The following is a 12842-nucleotide window of genomic DNA, read 5'->3' as shown; positions in this document are numbered from 1 at the left end:
ATAAGTTTCACTAAAGTTTCACCTATGCCGTATGATTTTGAATACAAACTAAGGTATTTACAGTTCATAGTCTTAAAGAGGAACTCGATCCAAGGAGATGGCAAGTTGAATCAACGAAAACGGATTTGTAACGAAGAAACTATGACCGAAACAAAATTGGTTATCCAAGACTTGTTTAACTTCGGGATTAATTGGGAAAAATTAAATAAATCACATCTTTCTAAGATAACATGATATTTTATACATATGTACTCATAATTCAATTTTATATGGTTCAGGATCACCCGTAAAACAACACGAGAAGATTAATCATAAGATCCCATGATTGTACGCAACACGTCATTTGACAACACCGGTACTTTATGTACGCAACACGTCATTTGACAACACCGGTACCGTGGGTCAAGATTAATCTCGACCAATACATATACGATGGGGTTTTATTTATTTAGTTGGGGGTTTTATTTATTTCATTGCGGGTATATTAAACATCTAAATATGAACCATTAAAATTGAATTACTAACAATGAACTGCTAACTACGGACTAAGGAATTACAAAAAGTATTAAAAGTATAACAAGTATATATATGTGACGTTTGTTTAAAAAGAAAAGGTATTGATATATTATATATGGATAGGTTCGTGATATCAACCGGAAGACCAAGTCAAAAATATATATATCTTCGAGACAACAGTGAGTATATAGTCCCACTTTTAAACTCTAAATATTTCGGGATGAGAATACATGTATTTTATGTTTTACAATATGGACACAAGTAACTGAAAAATATATTCTACGTTGAGTTGTACCACTGGCATACTTCCCTGTAGCTTGGTAACTAATATTTACAGCGGTATTGTAAACGCGAATCCTGTTGATAGATCTATCGGGCCTGACAACCCCAACCGGACTGGACGACCAGTATTCAACGGTTGCACAGTACTTTGTTTCGTGACTACACTTGGTACAGTGTAGTAAGATTTCATATTAAAGGGAATATGCGACGTGATTAATTGTTAAGTATGGTTACCAAGTGCTCAACCACTTAGAATATTTTTATTAAACTGTTTATATACGAAATCTTGTGGTCTATATATATATTGCTGCCGGCACTAAACCTATATCTCACCAACTTTATGTTGACCTTTTAAAACATGTCTATTCTCAGGTGATTTCTAAAAGCTTCCGCTGCATTATGTTGAATTTGAGCAGGATCTTGCGTACGCATATTTGTGTCAAAAATAAGACTGCATATCCAAGAACTTGTGTTGTAAAATATGCTAGAAATCGTGTTGTTATCATCATTTGTAAAGTTTGTAAGTCGAAGATTATCGCTAAACGATAATCATCTTTATTTCGTCCAAAGCTTGTATCAAAAATAAGAATCATGGTTTGTAATGTATAATATATGCAGTTTTTCTTTTAAAAATGTCGCATATAGAGGTCAATACCTCGCAATAAAATCATACGTTATCTAACACGTTCTTACGGTTAAGGACGGGTTATGACATGTGGTATCAGAGCGGTGGTCTTAGCGAACCAGGTTTGCATTAGTGTGTCTAACTGATAAGTCGTTAGGATACATTAGTAAGTCTGGACTTTGACCGGGTCTGATTTAAAAACCATTGCTTATCATTGTTGGTTAAAATTTATATGTAAATATTATGTAGTACTAATGGGTTAGTTGTTGTGTGATAGATGTCGGGCTCAAAACTTGTTATCACATTCAGCGACTCCGAACCAGAATCTTCAGATGGTGTTCCAGTCATTAACCTATCCGATGACGAAAATAATATCTTTGGGGAAGACTCACAAATTCCGGATGAACCGACTATAGAGAACCCGGAAAGTGAACCCGAGGAGGAAAGTGAACCCGAGGAGGAAAGTGAACCCGAGGAGGAAAGTGAACCCGAGGAAGAAATACAGGAAATTACAAAAGACGAGTTCGAACTAGGAAAGAAACGAAAGGCTAATGAATTAGAAAATTCAAATCCCGAGTTTAGTAAGGATGATGTGGCACCAACTCCACTAGACACTACCACCCCTATTCCCGCTATTCCTATTCGTTCTATCCCGGCATCCAGTTCTTCAGTCCCACAGCCAAAATATAGGCAGACAGCCAGGATAAGCGTTAAGCGATTCTTTGAACCTAAACGTCCTAGAAAATAGACCAAACGATGCGCTGCCGTATTAAACCATGGGATCATATAATGTTTTGTATAATATTATTAGTGTGGTTTGCTTAATGTTCGATGTAAGATAAGCATATGTAAAATAGTGAAGTGTGAAATGCAATAATTTTCCATGGTTAAGTATTATTTAGATGGTAGTAATTGATTCTGTACTAAGCTATTAAGTATGGACATTAACGGGTAGGTACTACCCTAGATATAATTATAAAACGCTAATAAGAAGAAAAGGCTTTTATAATAATACCTGGTTCATATTATTAATAAGCTATAATGTACTGTAAATATACACTACATCTATAATATTCCATGTGAATAATTATTTTCTTTTCATTCTTATAGAAGAATATGGCGCGATTGAACCGAATGACGGAACAAGAAATCTAGGAACTCATCAATCAGCGAGTGAACGACAGAATGTTATGGGTCGAGGCTGCAAGAGGTGCTGCAGTTAACCCAAATCCTCGTGTGGGGTGCACTTACAAAACTTTTCAAGCTTGCAAGCCCTCATCATTCAGTGGAACAGAAGGACCGATCGGTTTAACCCGGTGGATAGAAAAGATGGAGACTGTGTTTAAAATCAGTGGTTGTGTTGAAAAGGACATGACCAAGTATGCATCGTGCACTTTACAAGATAGTGCACTCACGTGGTGGAAAAATTATGTGAAGGCTGTAGGAGGAGATGTAGCTTATGATACTCCGTGGGAAGAATTCAAAACAATGTTAATCAATGAATATTGTCCAAGGAACGAGGTTAGGAAGTTGGAAGATGAGTTACGAAGTCTGAAGGTTATTGGTACTGAAATCACCAACTACAATCAGCGATTCATGGAATTAGTTTTGCTATGTCCTGAATTGGTTCCAACCGAAGAACGGAAGATTGAAATGTACAAAGATGGTTTGCCCAAAAAGGTCAAGGCAAATGTTACAGCATCGAAACCTAAGACAATTCATGAAGCTATAACCATGGCAAACGAGCTAATGGATCAGGTCATCATGGATAAGAAAGTATCCAACACTGATGTGAAGGTATCAGGTAACAAAAGAAAGTGGAATGGAAATTATGATCGAGGTAACCAACAACAATCTTTTAAGAAACAAGAAAACACGCAAGGTGCGGGTAGTGGTTTAAGCTTTGGTTATAAAGGACAAAATCCTTTATGCAACTGATGCCACAAACATCACTCTGGTTACTGTAATGTGGTATGCAACAAATGTAATCGAAAGGGTCATCTTGCTGAAGATTGTAGGGCTCTCGTTACAAATACAAATGGTACCAAGACTCCTGCCACCAATGCAAATAGAACTGCTTTGGCTACCATTACTTGTTTTGGGTGTGGAAAACAAGGTCACTATAAGAGCCAGTGCCCGAATCCAGAGAAGAATATCGGACCTGCACGTGGGAGAGCATTTGTTATTAATGCTAGAGAGGCATGTGAAGACCCGGAGCTTGTTACGGGTACGTTTACCATTAATAACTTATCCGCATCTATTATATTTGATACTGGTGCTGATAGAAGTTACGTGTGTAGAGACTTTCACGCTAAATTGAATTGTTCATCATTACCTCTAGATGCTAAGTACATGATTGAGTTAGCTAATGGTAAACTAATTAAAGCCGATAAAATTTGCCGTGATTGTAAAATAAATTTAGCCGGAGAAACATTTAAAATTGACTTAATACCCGTAGAATTAGGAAGTTTTGATGTAATAGTTGGCATGGACTGGATGTCCAAAGTAGGAGCTGAAGTTGTGTGTGCCAAGAAGGCAATTCGCATTCCTTGTAAGGATAAAACGCCAGTAATGATTTATGGAGAGAAGGGTAACTCAAAGCTAAAACTCATTAGTTATTTGAAAGCTCAAAAGTGCTTGAAGAAAGGGTGCTATGCTATCTTAGCACATGTTAATAAAGTCGAAAAGAAAGAAAAAGAGAAGTGCATCAATGACGTGCCTGTGGCAAGAAATTTTCCTGAAGTATTTCCGGAAGAGTTGCCGGGATTACCTCCATTTAGATCTGTAGAATTTCAAATAGATCTTGTACCAGGAGCTGCACCGGTTGCCCGTGCTCCATATAGACTTGCATCGTCCGAATTAAAAGAACTTCAGAGTCAGTTAAAAGAATTACTAGACCGTGGATTCATACGACCAAGTACTTCACCGTGGGGAGCTCCAATTTTGTTTGTTAAGAAGAAAGATGGATCTTTTAGGATGTGTATAGATTATCGTGAATTAAATAAGTTAACTATCAAGAATCGGTATCCACTACCAAGAATTGACGACTTATTTGATCAACTGCAAGGATCATGTGTGTACTCAAAAATTGACCTAAGATCGGGCTATCATCAATTACGCGTCAAAGAAGAAGATATACCGAAAACTGCTTTTCGGACACGTTACGGTCATTACGAATTTTTGGTCATGCCGTTTGGATTGACGAATGCGCCAGCTGTATTCATGGACCTCATGAATCGAGTTTGTAGTCCATATTTAGATAAGTTTGTTATTGTTTTCATTGATGACATTCTTATCTATTCCAAGAGTGAGCAAGAGCATGAGCAGCATTTAAGTTTAATATTAGAGTTGTTGAGAAAAGAACAGTTATACGCTAAATTTTCTAAGTGTGCTTTCTGGTTGAAAGAAGTGCAATTTCTTGGCCACGTTGTTAGTAGCAAAGGAATTCAGGTTGATCCAGCAAAAATTGAAGCCATTGAAAAATGGGAGACTCCTAAGACACCAATGCAGATACGCCAATTTTTGGGTTTAGCCGGTTATTATAGAAGGTTTATTCAAGATTTTTCCCGAATAGCTAAGCCGTTGACAGCGTTAACGCAAAAAGGGAAGAAATATGAATGGACTTCTGAGCAGGAGAGTGCATTTCAATTACTGAAAAAGAAGTTGACTACGGCGCCTATTTTATCGTTACCAGAAGGGAACGATGATTTTGAAATATATTGTGACGCTTCGCGACAAGGTTTTGGTTGCGTTCTTATGCAACGGAAGAAAGTTATTGCATACGCATCCCGACAATTAAAGATTCACGAGCGGAATTATACGACGCATGATCTAGAACTGGGAGCAGTCGTGTTTGCATTGAAGATATGGAGACACTACTTGTATGGGGTTAAATGCACTGTGTTTACTGATCATAAAAGCCTTCAACATATTTTCGATCAAAAACAGCTGAACATGAGGCAACGTAGGTGGGTTGAGTTAATAAATGACTATGATTGTGAAATTCGTTATCATCCCGGGAAAGCGAACGTGGTGGCCGACGCTCTAAGCAGAAAGGAACGAGAACCAATTCGAGTACGAGCGATGAACATAAAAATTCGCATGAATCTCAACTCATAAATCAAAGAAGTTCAACGAGAAGCACTTACTAAAGAAAATATAGGAAATGAAATAATGAAGAAGTATGAGAAGCAACTCGTTATGCGGGAAGATGGAATTCGATATTTTGCAAATCGTATATGGGTACCGAAGTTGGGTGGATTAAGGAAGTTGATATTGAACGAGGCACATAAGACAAGATATTCGATACATCCTGGAGTTGGAAAGATGTACCAAGATCTTAAGACACATTATTGGTGGCCTAATTTAAAGACAGACGTTGCAACATATGTTGGGGAGTGTTTAACTTGTTCCAAAGTTAAAGCAGAACACCAGAAGCCGTCAGGGTTACTTCAACAACCAGAAATCCCAGAATGGAAATGGGATGGTATTACCATGGATTTCATCACGAAGTTACCAAAGACTGCCTGGGGATACGACACCATTTGGGTGATTGTTGATCGTCTCACCAAGTCTGCACATTTCTTGCCTATAAAGGAAACGGATATAATGGAGAAACTATTACGATTGTATATAAAGGAAGTTGTTTCAAGGCATGGAATACCTATTTCCATTATATCCGATCGTGATAGTAGATTTACATCAAAGTTCTGGCAATCACTACAGGAGGCCCTAGGAACTCGTTTGGATATGAGTACCGCGTATCATCCGCAAATCGACGGGCAGAGTGAAAGAACGATTCAGACTCTTGAAGACATGCTCAGGGCATGTGTGATCGATTTTGGAAACGGATGGGATAAATATCTACCATTAGCAGAATTCTCGTATAATAATAGTTATCATGCGAGCATTAAAGCTGCGCCATTCGAAGCATTGTACGGAAGGAAGTGTAGATCTCCTATTTGTTGGAATGAAGTAGGAGATCGGCAATTAACTGGTCCCGAGATCATACACGAAACGACTGAGAAGATAGTACAAATCAAGGAGAGATTGAAAACAGCCCGTAGTCGCCAAAAGAGCTACGCCGATGTTCGAAGGAAACCAATAGAGTTTTAGATCGGTGACATGGTTATGTTAAAGGTGTCACCGTGGAAAGGTGTAATACGCTTCGGAAAAAGGGGTAAACTGAACCCAAGATATGTAGGCCCGTTCAAGATTATCGAACGCATTGGACCGGTAACTTATCGACTCGAGTTACCACAACAACTCGCCGGAGTACATAATACATTTCACGTCTCAAACCTTAAGAAGTGTCTTGCAAAGGAAGACCTCACCATTCCTCTTGAAGAAATCCATGTTGATGAGAAACTACAATTCATCGAAGAACCAATCGAAATCATGGATCGTGAAGTTAAACGGCTCAAGCAGAGCAACATACCGATCGTTAAGGTTCGTTGGAATGCTCGAAGGGGTCCCGAGTTTACTTGGGAACGAGAGGATCAAATGAAACAAAAATATCCACACTTGTTTTTCGATGACGCAAAATAGGTACAATTTTAATATTTCGGGACGAAATTTATTTAACGGGTAGGTACTGTAATGACCCGCACTTTTTCGATCGTTCTATACTTATAAGATTAATATTTACATAAATTAAACCTTACCAACATGATAAGCAATCCAAATTGTTGAGACTTATGTTTTTGAATTGAGTTTTACACAACGTTTGACCGTCTAGTTTGACCGATGATATCACGAACTATACAATATATGATAATTATACGTTTGTGTATATATATGTATATATACATATTTAACATGATTTAAGGATGTTTTAATATCTCATTTTGTATTAATAACAATAAGTTATAAGTATATTTTGAAACTACTAACTTAAGTTTTCAAAACGATAACCATACGTAACGTTATTTGACATAAATACTTATAACCTATAATGTTTATACATATATCGTATAAGTAATGTATTTAATCACTTTTAAGAACTTAATTACATAAAACCATATAAGTGTATTCACAAAAGATAGCTATATTTGAATCCTCATTCCATTTTTCACAAGATTTCTATACGTATATCTACGGTATATGTACCCGTATCATACCCACCTTCTAGATGTATTTACTATTGGTATATACCAATAGGAAATACCAATGATCAGCCATGAATGATTAAGGGACATGATAGCAACTTGTGGGAGCCAATCCTTTGTCATTAATCAAGACTTATGAGCTAAAAATCAAAACAAAAAGTCTATATATACATACATATCCACACGTTTTTTTACACACACACATACTTCCATATCAACTTTCTTTCAAGCTAGATTAACTCCTAAACTCTTTCATCTTCAATCTTCAAGTATTCCTTAAGATCTTCATAAGTTTCTAGCTCCATAATCAAGGTAAAACTATGTTTAAACTTTGATTCAATTCATGTAAGTTAATTTATATATAAACTTACTTACAACCTTTGCTTCTTTTCATGAATCACTTTTTAATCTTCCAACTCATCAAGAACAAGTTCATATCTTGTTTATTCAGTAACTTTCTTCATCATACTTGAGGTAGTAACTTTGTTCATAACCTTATTCGATTCATATATATATAGCTATCTTATTTTGTGGTATAAAAATTTAACAACAAGAACATAGTTTGAAAGTTTTCAAACTTGTTTGCAAACTAAATAGATCCTTCTAACTTAACTTTTAAAATACTTCAAGACCTGTAATATAACTTATGTATATGCTAATTTAACAAGGTATAACTTGGTTTTTTCAAAGAATACCTTAAAAACTGTTTTTACGACGTCGGAGTGCAACCGGGGACTGTTTTGGGTTGGATAATTAAAAACCATCTTAAACTTTGAATTGAAGGTTTATGTTCTGGAAAAAATGATTTTTACTATGAATATGATAACACATAAAAATTTCATGATTTAATTCAAAGTATAAGTATTTTTAGAAAAATGGTCATTAAATGATATTTTTGTAACAAAAATGTTTAACTTCATAAGTTTCACTAAAGTTTCACCTATGCCGTATGATTTTGAATACAAACTAAGGTATTTACAGTTCATAGTCTTAAAGAGGAACTCGATCCAAGGAGATGGCAAGTTGAATCAACGAAAACGGATTTGTAACGAAGAAACTATGACCGAAACAAAATTGGTTATCCAAGACTTGTTTAACTTCGGGATTAATTGGGAAAAATTAAATAAATCACATCTTTCTAAGATAACATGATATTTTATACATATGTACTCATAATTCAATTTTATATGGTTCAGGATCACCCGTAAAACAACACGAGAAGATTAATCATAAGATCCCATGATTGTACGCAACACGTCATTTGACAACACCGATACTTTATGTACGCAACACGTCATTTGACAACACCGGTACCGTGGGTCAAGATTAATCTCGACCAATACATATACGATGGGGTTTTATTTATTTAGTTGGGGGTTTTATTTATTTCATTGCGGGTATATTAAACATCTAAATATGAACCATTAAAATTGAATTACTAACAATGAACTGCTAACTACGGACTAAGGAATTACAAAAAGTATTAAAAGTATAACAAGTATATATATGTGACGTTTGTTTAAAAAGAAAAGGTATTGATATATTATATATGGATAGGTTCGTGATATCAACCGGAAGACCAAGTCAAAAATATATATATCTTCGAGACAACAGTGAGTATATAGTCCCACTTTTAAACTCTAAATATTTCGGGATGAGAATACATGTATTTTATGTTTTACAATATGGACACAAGTAACTGAAAAATATATTCTACGTTGAGTTGTACCACTGGCATACTTCCCTGTAGCTTGGTAACTAATATTTACAGCGGTATTGTAAACGCGAATCCTGTTGATAGATCTATCGGGCCTGACAACCCCAACCGGACTGGACGACCAGTATTCAACGGTTGCACAGTACTTCATTTCGTGACTACACTTGGTACAGTGTAGTAAGATTTCATATTAAAGGGAATATGCGACGTGATTAATTGTTAAGTATGGTTACCAAGTGCTCAACCACTTAGAATATTTTTATTAAACTGTTTATATACGAAATCTTGTGGTCTATATATATATTGCTGCCGGCACTAAACCTATATCTCACCAACTTTATGTTGACCTTTTAAAACATGTCTATTCTCAGGTGATTTCTAAAAGCTTCCGCTGCATTATGTTGAATTTGAGCAGGATCTTGCGTACGCATATTTGTGTCAAAAATAAGACTGCATATCCAAGAACTTGTGTTGTAAAATATGCTAGAAATCGTGTTGTTATCATCATTTGTAAAGTTTGTAAGTCGAAGATTATCGCTAAACGATAATCATCTTTATTTCGTCCAAAGCTTGTATCAAAAATAAGAATCATGGTTTGTAATGTATAATATATGCAGTTTTTCTTTTAAAAATGTCGCATATAGAGGTCAATACCTCGCAATGAAATCATACGTTATCTAACACGTTCTTACGGTTAAGGACGGGTTATGACATTATCGGTGTCATTGATGAAGGTTATCATGTTGGCGTGAGTAGATATGACCGGAATTCGATCTGAAGAAGAGTCCAGCTCCTTCTGATCTGGTTCGGATGGAGAATATGTGTTATCCAGAATGTCTTCATGTTTCTCTTCCTCGTTATCATCGGTATAATAGTCTTCTGAGGATTCGTTTGATGAATGGGATTCTTCAGTATCCTGGTTCTTCACTTCGACACTTGCAGGGTCAATTTTTATATCCTTAACCTCAACCTTATCAGTTTTCCTTTTGAAACGAATGATTAAACTGTGATCTTCTGTCTCAAGCCTCATTAGTTATTCGTGATGTTCCAGGCTTGGAGAGGGTATCATCGTAGTTCCTTTTATGTCTCCCATTTCCTCTTCCTCCTCAGGTTATTCCTCTTCCTCTATTTCTTCACTGGGATCCTCTTCTTCCATTTCGGGGTCATCTTCAGACTGTGATTCGACACCCATTTTGATATCAGCGGCTGGTGGTGGAGACTCATCATCGGAAGTGATCTGTCTGGTGGAAATAGCAAACATCTCTGCCTGTCCAGAAAGATCGGTAGGTCGGTCAATTTTAAAGGTAACACTCTCTCCATGTGATCGTAAGATCAAGGTTTGATTGTACACATCAATGACAGTCCTAGCCGTATTCATGAAAGGTCTTCCTAACACTATTGGTGTGTTTAGGTCTTCCTGAATGTCCATCACGACGAAATCCGTAGGGTAAAAGAATTTATCGACTTTCACCAAGACGTTCCCAACTATGCCCTTAAGATATCGAATTGTGTGATCGGCAAATTGGATTGTCATTTTAGTTGGTGACAAGTCTCCTAACTCTAATATCTTGTAGAGAGAGTATGGGATTAGGTTGATACTTGCTCCTAAATCTACTAGTGCATGAATGGTTCCAGATTGGTAGATTGAACACGGGAAAATGAATCGGCCCGTATCTCCTAGCTTTTGCGGTAGAGAGTTTCTGAGTAATGCCGAGCATTCTTCACTCAGTGGAATTTTGTTAGAATCTAATATCCTTTCCTTTGTAGAGAGAAGCCTTCGGATGTATCTCTTCTGGTTGGGAACTTTGGACATGGTGTCCAGGAATCTTCCATCAAGTTTGAAGGAATCAAGCTTGGATGGTTCCCCCTGTAGCCTTCCAGGGTAAGGTACACGCACTGGAGTTGCAGTGGACAACTTTTGAGTATATGTCGATTTGTTCTTGAGCCTAGCTTACCTTCTCCATGGTTCTTCCTCTGGGATTACGGTTCTTCCTCTATGTGGGGATTTTGGATAGTGTTACTAGCTAACCTTCCTTGGGGTCGGGTCTCAAGGCATTGTGATAACTGTCCGAGATGCGTTTCTAGACTTTTGAGCAGAGCCAATTGATTTTTTCATTAGTATCTCTGTCTGGTCTTGTCTGGATGTAGTTCTCTGATTCAATTGTTGTTGTCCATGGATGAACTGAGTCAATTGATTATCAGCTCTGAGAGTAGGGTTGTTTACTTTTCTAATTTTGGCGGTTGGGGAATTTTCCTCAGCTGGTGGACCAGTGAGTGGAAGTGGTTGATCGTAGGTCAATTGAGATTGTTAGGCTGCATAAGGTGGGTAACGATAGCGAAAAGGCTGATTATTTCTTTGGAATTGGTTAACCCTATGTTGTTGATTGAATTCGGGATTTGATTGATGAGTTAGGTATTAAACGTAACAGACTGAACCGTCAGGGTTCTCGTACTCAACTTGATATTCTTCAGTGGGTTGCGGGTTGGTACAGTTAACACAGGCCTGAGCCTGGTTAACCTGCTGCGGCTGCGTCTTCAATTCTCTGAGTTGTTTGGCAAGAGATTCTATCTTGTTCGTGAGGGATTTGATGGCCTCCGTTTGATTGTTAAGTGCAGAGAGTGGTGCAGATGATGAAGTTTTTTCACCAGTGTTCCAGTCATGATGATGCATTGTCATGTTCTCGATCAACTCCCATGCTTCGTCTGCGGTTTGGTTCATCAGATTTCCTTGAGTTGCGGCATCGATCGCCGTCATATGATTTACCGTAAGGCCATTGTAGAAGGTACAAATTTGAGCTGACTGTTCTAACTGGTGATTAGGGCATTTCTTCAGCAGGGTTTTGAATCGCTCCCATGCAGTGTAAAGAGATTCATCATAACTTTGTTTAAAGTTAATGATGTCATTCTTGAGTTTGGTTTGTTTAGAAGGAGGGAAATATTTGGTTAGGAATTTAGTAGCCATCTATGTCCATGAAGTGATGGAATCTTTTTCCAATCCTTCAAACCATGTTTGTGCATGATGAGTGAGAGAATAGGGGAACAAGTATACCCGGACTATATCTTGTCCTATCCCTGGCTGTTTGTAGGAGTTCGAAAGAGATATGAATTTATCAAGGTGAGAATTAGGATCGTCATTCGATAGTCCATGTAGCTGACAGCCATTTTGAATGAGTTGTATAATGTGATGTTATAATTCAAACGAGTGTCCTTGAAACTCTGGAAATCTGATCGGTCCTCCTCGACATTCAATCGAGGGTTTTGTGTTTTCAGCTAAAGTAATGCGTAACGCCATTTGATTTCTGATTCGTTCTTCATTGCGTGCTTTACATATTATTGCGTCTGGATTAGGTAAGAATAACAACGGCCCTGGGCGAGATCGGGTTTGGGTCATACACTGGGTATGCCTTTTTAAGCAGATAAGCTAAGTTCCTAATTTAGTCTAAAGCAATCTAAGGTTATTCTAAAGTAGTCTAACGTAATCTAAGGTAATCAAAGGTAGCCTTAATCTAAAGTAGTCTAAGGTAATCTAATCTAGTTTAAGGTAATCTAATTATCCTAAGTTTAGATATGTTTTTGGTTCTTGCTACTGATTCCC

The 12842-nt window shown here is 37.1% G+C and overlaps 1 non-coding gene across 1 annotated transcript; it reads left to right on the top strand.

Moving 5' to 3' along the window:
* Positions 1 to 12054: 12054 nt before the first annotated feature.
* On the top strand, positions 12055 to 12160 carry LOC139903631 (small nucleolar RNA R71). Its single transcript, XR_011778441.1, has one exon. It is a non-coding gene; the product is annotated as a small nucleolar RNA R71 (small nucleolar RNA).
* The last annotated feature ends 682 nt before the right edge of the window (positions 12161 to 12842 follow it).

This window comes from Rutidosis leptorrhynchoides, chromosome 3 (genome assembly GCF_046630445.1).
Source record: "Rutidosis leptorrhynchoides isolate AG116_Rl617_1_P2 chromosome 3, CSIRO_AGI_Rlap_v1, whole genome shotgun sequence".
Lineage (NCBI taxonomy): Eukaryota > Viridiplantae > Streptophyta > Magnoliopsida > Asterales > Asteraceae > Rutidosis > Rutidosis leptorrhynchoides.
The sequence above is the reverse complement of the archived record's forward strand: the minus strand, read 5'-3'. Positions and strand labels throughout refer to the sequence as shown.